The 9372-nt window shown below is 36.3% G+C and overlaps 1 protein-coding gene and 1 long non-coding RNA gene across 14 annotated transcripts in view; one reads left to right on the top strand and one right to left on the bottom strand.

The window, feature by feature from the left end:
- TCF12 (transcription factor 12) overlaps positions 1-9372 on the top strand; it is a 396860-nt gene that overhangs the window by 239880 nt on the left and 147608 nt on the right. The window lies entirely within an intron of this gene.
- LOC121041760 (uncharacterized) lies at positions 8074-9348 on the bottom strand. The gene is made up of 2 exons (XR_005795839.1): positions 9053-9348; positions 8074-8823 (listed from the first exon to the last, which is right to left on the bottom strand). It is a non-coding gene; the product is annotated as an uncharacterized LOC121041760 (long non-coding RNA).

The raw sequence follows: 9372 nt of genomic DNA on the forward strand, positions 1-9372 counted from the left end.
GTTTTTTTTTTTTTTTTTAATGTTTATTTATTTTTGAGAGAGAGACAGAGCATGAGCAGGGGCGGGGCAGAGAGAGGGAGACACAGAGTCTGAAGCAGGTTCCAGGCTCAGAACTGTCAGCACAAAGCCTAACACAGGTTTTAAACTCACGAACCATGAGATCATGACCTGAGCCAAAGTCAGATGCTCAACTGACTGAGCCACCCAGATGCCCCTAAGTTGTGTGTCTTAAAATGCTATTTCTAAAGATATTTTTTTAATTAACTGGGAATATTTGAATAGTTATAGAATGTATACATTCCAATCATTGATACTTAGTGGTGATGGCATTGCTTCTGTATAATACACTGGTATTGCAGCTATTGTCTAGATTTAACTTAAAGGGTGCGATAATTGGCAGAAGTTACAGTTCTGAGGAACGCTGCTTTTCTCCAGTGACAGTTAAGTGTTTATCATAAAGAAGATTTGATTTAAAGACTGTTAACCACCATTTCTACTTTTTCTTCTCTTTTCAGCAGCCTATCCTTGGTAGTTCTCTCCTTGATAGCACTTCATCAAAGAGAACAGAGACAGAAAAGAAAAGGAGTTCCAATTTTTTCCATTTTCTTTTTACTTGTTATCATCACTGAATGGCTAAGTATTTCATAAGATTGGACTTTGATGCTTATGTCTTAAATATTACAGCACTATCAGGGTTGCTGTTTTTCATGCTTTTTCTTTTAACACTGTTTCTCTGCAGTTGGAACAGGTTCTTAGCACTTAAATCAGATTTTGGAAGGGTCTTAAGCTTGGAATGGGCCTAAACTTAAGTCCTTTTCCCTTAACTACTAACCACTTTTGGCTTAAGAAAATTCTTTGGGAAGTCCGTGCACCTAGGGATTGCTTGAGGAGTCTGCTGCCTCCAGTGGAAATTGAGGCAACTGCGTCTGCTACCCCAGACAGCAAGAAACAGCATAAACAGATCTATTTCATGTCTAAACTATACTGTAAAATAGCACAACTTTGTGGGAGTTATTCAGGTGTGACTCCCCAGAAGCTGTTCTATAAATTAGTTCTAAGAAAATGTAGCTGTTTATTTAAGAAATGACTTAACATCAAAGGAATTCTTTAGGATTCAGTTAGGGAAGTAGGCAAAAAAAAATGGTATGACAAGAGATCTAACCATATTTATTCGGGTTAAAAGATTTTTAAAAATGACCAAGAATTATTAATATGTGTAAACAAATTATAAGCAATTAAAATAGTTTTTTATATGCATGCTACTAATTGAAGTATTAGATTACTAAGACTTCTGTTATTAAATGAGCAAAATTCTATATTTAGAATATTGTACCTAATATTTTTTAAATTGGGAAGGTTTTTTATTATTTTTTTTATTTTAGTTTTAGAGAGCATGTGAGCAGGAGAGAGGGGCACGGGGGGAGAGAGACGGGGGAGAGAGAGTGGGGTAGAGACGGGGGGGAAGGAGGAAGAGGGAGAGAGAGAGAATATCCCAAGCAGGCTCCACGCTGTGCATGGGGCCCAATGCATGGCTCAACCCCATGAGACTGGAATCATGACCTGGGCTGAAATCAAGAGTCGGACACTCAACCAACTGAGCCACCCAGGTGCCCCTCAATTGGTAGTTGTAAATAAGTGAATTTATGATTGTATTAACCAACAGCTGAAATTATTTACCCTATTTCAGCTGAGAATTTGAATTCATATCTAAACTTTATACAGAGTTCCATTTGCAAAAAGGACCTTGAAAGTTCCTGTAGCTAAGATCATATTTAGACTGTCCCAAGCACATGAAAATTAGTCTTGGACTGTCTCAATCTTTCTTTCTATCCCTTCCCTCTTTCCCCCTCCTTTCTGGCTACCCTCACTGACAGTATCCTTTTCCTTTTGCTTTGATACTCTCCTCCCTTTGGTATTTACTTACCTTTTGCTTTCACATTTCTTGTTCATATGTACCACAGAGAGGATAATCTTTGATAACCTGTTTTATGGCTATTAATTAATTGCATACACTCGGTTTTAAAAACCAAGACCTAGGGTCCTATCATATGGGTATTTTTGGAAATATTAATAAATATAACTAGATTTCAACACCTGTCTTTGCCCCCCACAGAGTTTAAGAGTATTATCAGTAACTCTGATAATCAGGGGCAGAAGATAGATTCTCAAACCTAGGCATACTTTAGTGAATCTTAGTACTTTTCCCTGGAAAAGTAAGTAGTGTCACTCATGCTAAAGCACTAGACAAAATTTCCATGTACCTAGCCATCATCTTTATATGCAATCATTAAAAAAATCTCTATGTTTGTGTCTTTAAATTAAAACAAACAAAGAAGGTAGTGGGTCTGTACTCAGCTTTGGCCTGTACCCATACAGGAAAGTATTCTTAGTGTCTTAGTTCATCTTAGTTCATTGGAGGTGCTATAACAAAGTACCGCAGACTGGATTAGTTATAAACAATAAACATTTATTTCTCACACTTCTGGAGGCCAGGATATCAGGGTAACAGCTTGGTTGGGTGAAGACCCTCTTCTAGATTATAGGCTTATCATATTTTTGCATGGTGGAAGGGGGCAGGGAGTTATGCTGGGCCTCTTCATAAGGGTATTAATCCCATTCATGAAGGATCTGTCCTTAAGACCTAATCACCTCCCAAAGTCTCCACCTTCTAATACCATCACTTTGGGAATTAGGTTTCAATGTATGAATTTTGGGGAGATTGGCATTCAGACCATAGGGCTTTCCCCAATATTTAGGGGTCACGAATATTAAAGCCTTTGTGGTGATATACTCACAAGTAAAAGTAACAGCATAAAAGCTTTATATATGTTTTTGTTACTTAGGTACCATAATAATGCTTACTATAGGAAATTTAGAAAATATAATAAGCCAAAGAGAGACTGCAAACTTCATTCATCCATAATCCCATCATCCCATCAGTCAGTGTTAACATTTGGAGTAGTGTAGAAGTACTCTTTTCTACAGAAATGTGACAGGTAGTTTGCCATTTAATTACAGTTTATTTCTCAAAATACTAAAAACAAAATTACCATATGATCCAGTAATTCCATTTCTGGGTATATATCCCCCAAAATGAAAGGCAGAGTCTCAGATATTTGTACACCCATCTCATAGCCATATTATTCACATAGTCAAAAGACAAAAGCAATCCAAGTGTCCATCAATGGATGAATGGATAAATAAAGTGTGATATATACATATAATGAATAGACTTAAAAAGAAGAAAATTTGGACACATGCTGCAACATAGATGAACCTTGAGGGCATTATGCTAAGTATAAGACAGTCACCAAAAGACATATATTGTGTAATTCCGCTTATATGATAAGTACATTGTGTAATAAAATCCATAGAGACCAAAAATAAAATGGTAATTGCTAGGGGTAGTTACTGGAGAATGGAAAATTATTTAATGGTCATAAAATTTTAGTTTTGCAAGATGAAAAAAAATTCTGGAGATTAGTTGTATAATAGTGTAAATATACTTACCACTACTGAATTGTATACTTAAAATAGTTGAGATGGTAAATACTATGTTGTATGTATTTTACCACAACTTAAAACACAATTTTATCGAAACAGCAATAAAACATATAAAAGTACATTCAGTCACCAGTCTTCTGAAGTAGAAACAAGGCCTGACATTAGTGGATAGGGCAATATAGGTTTTAGATTACTTTCCTTGCTTAAACCACACCTATAGTTCACCATCTGAAAATCACAGATCGTGAATTACAAATTATATTCAAAGGTATAGGAAAACTTAAACTTTTTTGGAGCAGCTATGTGCATTCCTTTAGACTTTTATGACACCCTGCCCCAGTCTTTTGTAGTTGTCTGGCTGCCACATAAATTAGATGGTTTGGGACCAACTTCTTCACACATTCAACTTAGTTTTATAGAAATGACTACCTTTATTTTGGCATTCATATTTCCTCGGTTTGTGGATTTCATTTAGTTACATAATCACAACAAAAAGTACCATTGGTATAAAATACATTTGGGGATGAATAGAACTAGCTCTTGGTAAGCATATAATTCAATCGGTGGGAGTAGAAATATTGAGAGTATTAAGAGAACAACAGCCTAGGTGGCTTAGTCGGTTAAGCGTCCAACTTTGGCTGAAGTCATGATCTCACAGTTTGTGATTTCAAGCCCCGCATCGGGCTTTATGCTGACAGCTTAGAGCTTGGAGCCTGCTTTGGATTCTGTGTCTCCTCCTTCTGCTCCTCCCTGCTTGGTCGCTCGCTCTCTTTCTCTCTCTCTCAAAAATAAACATAAAAAAATTTTTTTTAATGAAAAAGAACAGCCTATCAGCCATGAGCACTCACTATGTTCTAGAGACCAATCACTATGTTTTCTAGAGCGAATGGAAGTGTATTGGTTTAATCTGGAGGATTAATTTACCATATTTCTAATATTTTTCATAGATGAGAACGTAGTTAAATCAATCTTGTTTTTGAAGTACTAACCATAAATATGACTTTGAAGGACTCTAGGGTAATCTGTCATGTAGTGTATCATATAATATAATTTCTTCCTCACCTATTACCAGCCTATAATTGTTGGTAAACAATTCCATATGGAACATCTTTTATGTTTTAAGTTTGTCATAACTTGGTTATAACCTTAGAATAAATTTCTAATAATTGAGAAGTTGCCTAGTCAAAAGTTGTGAGATTTTTGGATGGTTCTCTGAGGCACATAAAATTGTTCATTATTTTCTCTCGAAACCCAGTATTGGGGACAGCCCAGTGCTCAACAGTATGCATTGAGTCATAAGTAGATATATGTTGAATACACACCGTGCTATTTTCCTTTAGATCCTAGCATGTCATCTTATTTTAGATAGACATGTTGACTCACACACTCTGTTCATTTCCTCTTTTATAATTGCTTTGGATGGTCTCTTACTTATGCAGTGCTATTTGCTTCTCTCAGCCCCTTTCCTTTCTCACTCTTTCCAACTTTTATCTATGTGTTCTATGAAACACATATGTTATCTATGTGTTCTATGAAATGTTCTGTAACAGTTCTCATCTACCCAGCTTTCTCTTTTCCAACTCCTTTTTTGAAACTGAGTTAATCAGCAGTGCTAAGTGCTAAGAAAATAACTGAGCATAACTGAGCCCCACCTTCATGGAACTTATACTCCCATGTTAAATGTATTGTGCCATGTGTTTGTCTTGTTTCATCAGCTAGGTTGTAGGTAAATGTGTTCGGCTCATAAAAAGTATTCATCATTTGTCCAACCATTCTAGATGGACTAAAGAGAAGATTGTGCCAAGGAGTATGGATATTAATACAAGGATGTTCTTTTACTAATATCACATGGCTGGGTTATGGATTATCAGCATAAGAAGGGACCTTAAAAGGTTCATAATCCAAAAGCCCATCAGTATTTTAATATTAATAGATTGTGCTAAATGCCAGGCATTGTGCCAAGGACTAGGGGAATGGAACAAGATTGATAAAGTCTCTGTATTAATAGAACTAATGCCTAGTAATAAAGCCTTCCATAACTTAGGGTTTGTTGATTACAGAATACCATGTAATTATAATAGAAAACCTGTATTAAGCATGTATTTGTGACAGACATGAAATAAGCTTTTTGTGTTTATCAGTGCATTAAGGTCACACTACAATTCTATGCAATAGACACAGCTGTTTTTGTTTTACATATGAGGAAAATGGGGTAACTTGCACAGGATTGACAGTCTACATTGCAAACCCAGGTCTGTCTAATTCCACAGCCTGTGCTTTCATTTTTTTTTATTAAGTTGATTTATTTATTTTGAGAGAGAGAGAAAGCTCCGGGGGAGTGGGGGCTATGGCAAAGAGAGAGAGGGAGACAGAGAATCCCAAGCAGGCTCTGCACTGTCAACACGGAGCCCAATGTGGGGCTTGATCTTATGAACCATGAGATCATGACCTGAGCCAAAGTTAGATGCTTAACCGACTAAGCCACCCAGATGCCCCATACATGAATTTTAACCAGTATATCATGACTTCTGACTCCAAGTCCAGTACTCTTTTTTTTACTTTTTTGCCTGCCTTTACATCTCCATCAAAGTGTTGTCTAAAATGTGCTTTTAATGTCTTCAATAATGTAGTACTTACTTTATCCCTAAAGTAGCTATCTAATTCTTGGATATGTTTGTTAGAAAGATCTAGTTTATGGTATACTTAAAAAACAAATTGTGTCTCTCTAGAATTGATATGTTCTTTGGATCACACCAAACTACATCAGCCTTTCAGATATTTAGAGCAAGCTATCACCTTTTCTTCTCCAGAACATTTTCTCCACTCAGATTCCATTATTTCAAATGTCTTTACTGTCCAGTCACTGTGCACAAGTTTTAGATTGCTTGGAGTTTTCTTACTGTGAACTCTGCAATTGCTGCATTATCTCCAAATGTAGAGAAAAGACAACAACACTCTCCAACTAAAGTGATAGAAGGAGGCTCACCATTTCCCACTCCCTTTTTCTTAGAGACCCTCCTTTTATTTAGCAATTGTTTTAGTAGAAACATCTGATACAACTCCTTTTATACTGTACAGGCCTTCTAATTCTGGACTCAAATGTCAGAAATCAATCCATGTAGGTTTATCTCTTTTAATTTGCAAGGGTTTCAGAGAGTAGGTAGGAATAGGAAGATTGATAGGTTATGGAAAGGTTTGGAAAGGATTTAGGAACTTTTGGCAGAGAATCTTAAAGGGAAGAAGGGCAAACCAGAGGAATAGTTGGGGTGTTTAGTAGCTTGAAGGAGGGAGGACACAGGCCTCATCTAACTTGGTTTTGTGCAACAGCCCTTTTGGAAGCCAGTGGTCACAACAAACGGAGGAGAAATAAGAGCTTCTGTGCAAGAGGACAGCCACACAACAACTGGAAACTGGTTATATACAGGGGAATTGATTAAACAATAAATTAGGGATAAGGAGACTTCTCACTGCTGTTGAAGGAAGTTACAAATAAGGAAAGAAATGAAACTAGAAGGAATCCTATAGTATTGGAAGGGAAATGGAGACATTTATGTGAACTCCTAATTTTTAGTATATATAGTAAGAGAAATATAGATATAAATGTGTGTTGTATATATGTGTATATGTGTACATAATGCAGCTCTGTCTGCTAAGAGGGCCCAGAAGTAGAAAAACCCAGTGGCCATCTCTGAAATCCAGAATTTGTTTTCTAAATACTATTCTCTGCTAAAAGAAACCAGGGCTTCTTGGAGAAATGACTGATTCTAAAACCAGAGCAGAGAGAGTACAAGATGAGCCTAGAACATCTTGTTGTACTGGAAAGTAATGACTTAAAGAATGATGAGATCTTGTTAGAAGGTTATGGAAGCCAGTTTGAAATCTGGGACAATTTTAACAATATAAATAATGATAGTAGTGGATAATAGCCCACTGAATAAGATAGGAAGCCATGAGTCTGTGCTGATACGAATAAATTGAAAGTTTTGTGAAGAATGGGATATTTATGTCATCTCAAAGAATCTTCCCACAAAAATGCCTATTAAGTACAATGGGAAAAAGTAACTTTTCAGTTGAGAAGCTTTGGCTGACACCACCTTAATTAAGTAGTCAAAGTGGACATCATCAGTAATGGGATCATTTGGTTCATGTGCCACCTGATAGGTTGCATTGGCAAAGAACACAGCATCACTTCTGTGATATTCCTGCCAAAGATGCATGACCTGAAACTAATCCTGAGGAAATATCAGACAAAACAAATTCAGAATGAGTGACAGTCTGGCCTACAATATCAAGGACATGAGAAAGGCAAGAAAGTTAAAAAAAGACAAGACATCTAAAGACAGTCATGATTCTGAACTTAATCATGTTTGGCAAAACTCAAATGGGAACCAAAGATTAAAAGGTAGTAATTTGTAAATGTTAATTTGATGATACTGATGCAGGTATTGTAGTTAATTGCACAGTACACAGTAGGACTTACTAAAGTAATGATGGATGGATGGTGGGGCATCATGTCTATAACTTACTCTTAAAAGTGGTTTAAGAGGGAGAAAGTTCCTTTTACTGTGTTTATACCTTTCTGGTAAGCTTTGTGCTTTTTTTTTTTTTTTTTTTTTCTCCAATTTAAAAGAAAAGAACAAAAATTTAGCTTGGTACCTGAATGTGGAGAGCTTGGAATGTCAGGATTAAAAAATGGGTTTTGTGTTCCATGCATCAGGAAACTTTTATCAGTCTTGAACAGTGGAATGTAATGATGAAAGTGCTCTTAGTATAGTAGTTAATCATCAATCTGTGGGTAGATGGGATTAAAGAGAGACAAAGGCAGGGATGTCAGTTGGGAAATTGCTTAGGTGTTCATCCGTAGGAGCCTGAACTGAGAATGGTGGTGGTTGAGGGTGGGAAGAAAGTGGTGGATCTGAAGCACATCCTAAGGTTATCTTTTGGGATTTGTTTACTCTTAAAATGGAAGTGACAGAAAGGAAATAAATGTTACTTAGTTACAAATAGGCTCAAATTCTGGACCAGAATAATTAATGTTAATATTCTTGAACTTATTTGAAAATAATTTGATGAAACATTACTGTTTTAATATAATACTTATTCTGTAAATAAGTAGTACTAGTAAGTACATGAATTATTGAGAGTTTTTATACTATTTTATCCTTTGCTCTCCTGTATTTGTGTTCACAGTGGCTATTTTGTGGTAATGATTGGGTAAATAACCTAACTTCTTCATGCATATGTTAAGTACTTTACATCCATGAATTCTTTTAAAGGTTAAAGTTTATAAGGAATATATTATGTACATTTAAAAAGTACCTTCCTGGGGCGCCTGGGTGGCGCAGTCGGTTAAGCGTCCGACTTCAGCCAGGTCACGATCTCGCGGTCCGTGAGTTCGAGCCCCGCGTCAGACTCTGGGCTGATGGCTCAGAGCCTGGAGCCTGTTTCCGATTCTGTGTCTCCCTCTCTCTCTGCCCCTCCCCCCGTTCATGCTCTGTCTCTCTCTGTCCCAAAAATAAATAAACGTTGGAAAAAAAAAAAAAAGTACCTTCCTCCTTCATCAGATATAACACATATTTATTGTAGAAATCAAAATATAAGTGAGCTAAAAGAAAAACTATTTTAATACTGTTACCAAAGATAAATCATTCTTTACTCCTTAGCATTCAAAAATATGGAAACTAAAAATCAGAGATTAACTTGATCCAGCATCCCAGTACTAAGTAGTGAAGCAGAATTGGAACCCAAATCTGTTTGATTTTAACAGATCTTTAACAGTTCTTCCATTTTGGTTATCTTCCTCAATTGTGTAAATGGGTACTTGCTAAGTATCTCCTGATTGGCTAGGAGGATAATGAGTTTTTATTG

Source organism: Herpailurus yagouaroundi, unplaced genomic scaffold (assembly GCF_014898765.1).
Source record: "Herpailurus yagouaroundi ecotype Mexico unplaced genomic scaffold, PumYag 184, whole genome shotgun sequence".
Lineage (NCBI taxonomy): Eukaryota > Metazoa > Chordata > Mammalia > Carnivora > Felidae > Herpailurus > Herpailurus yagouaroundi.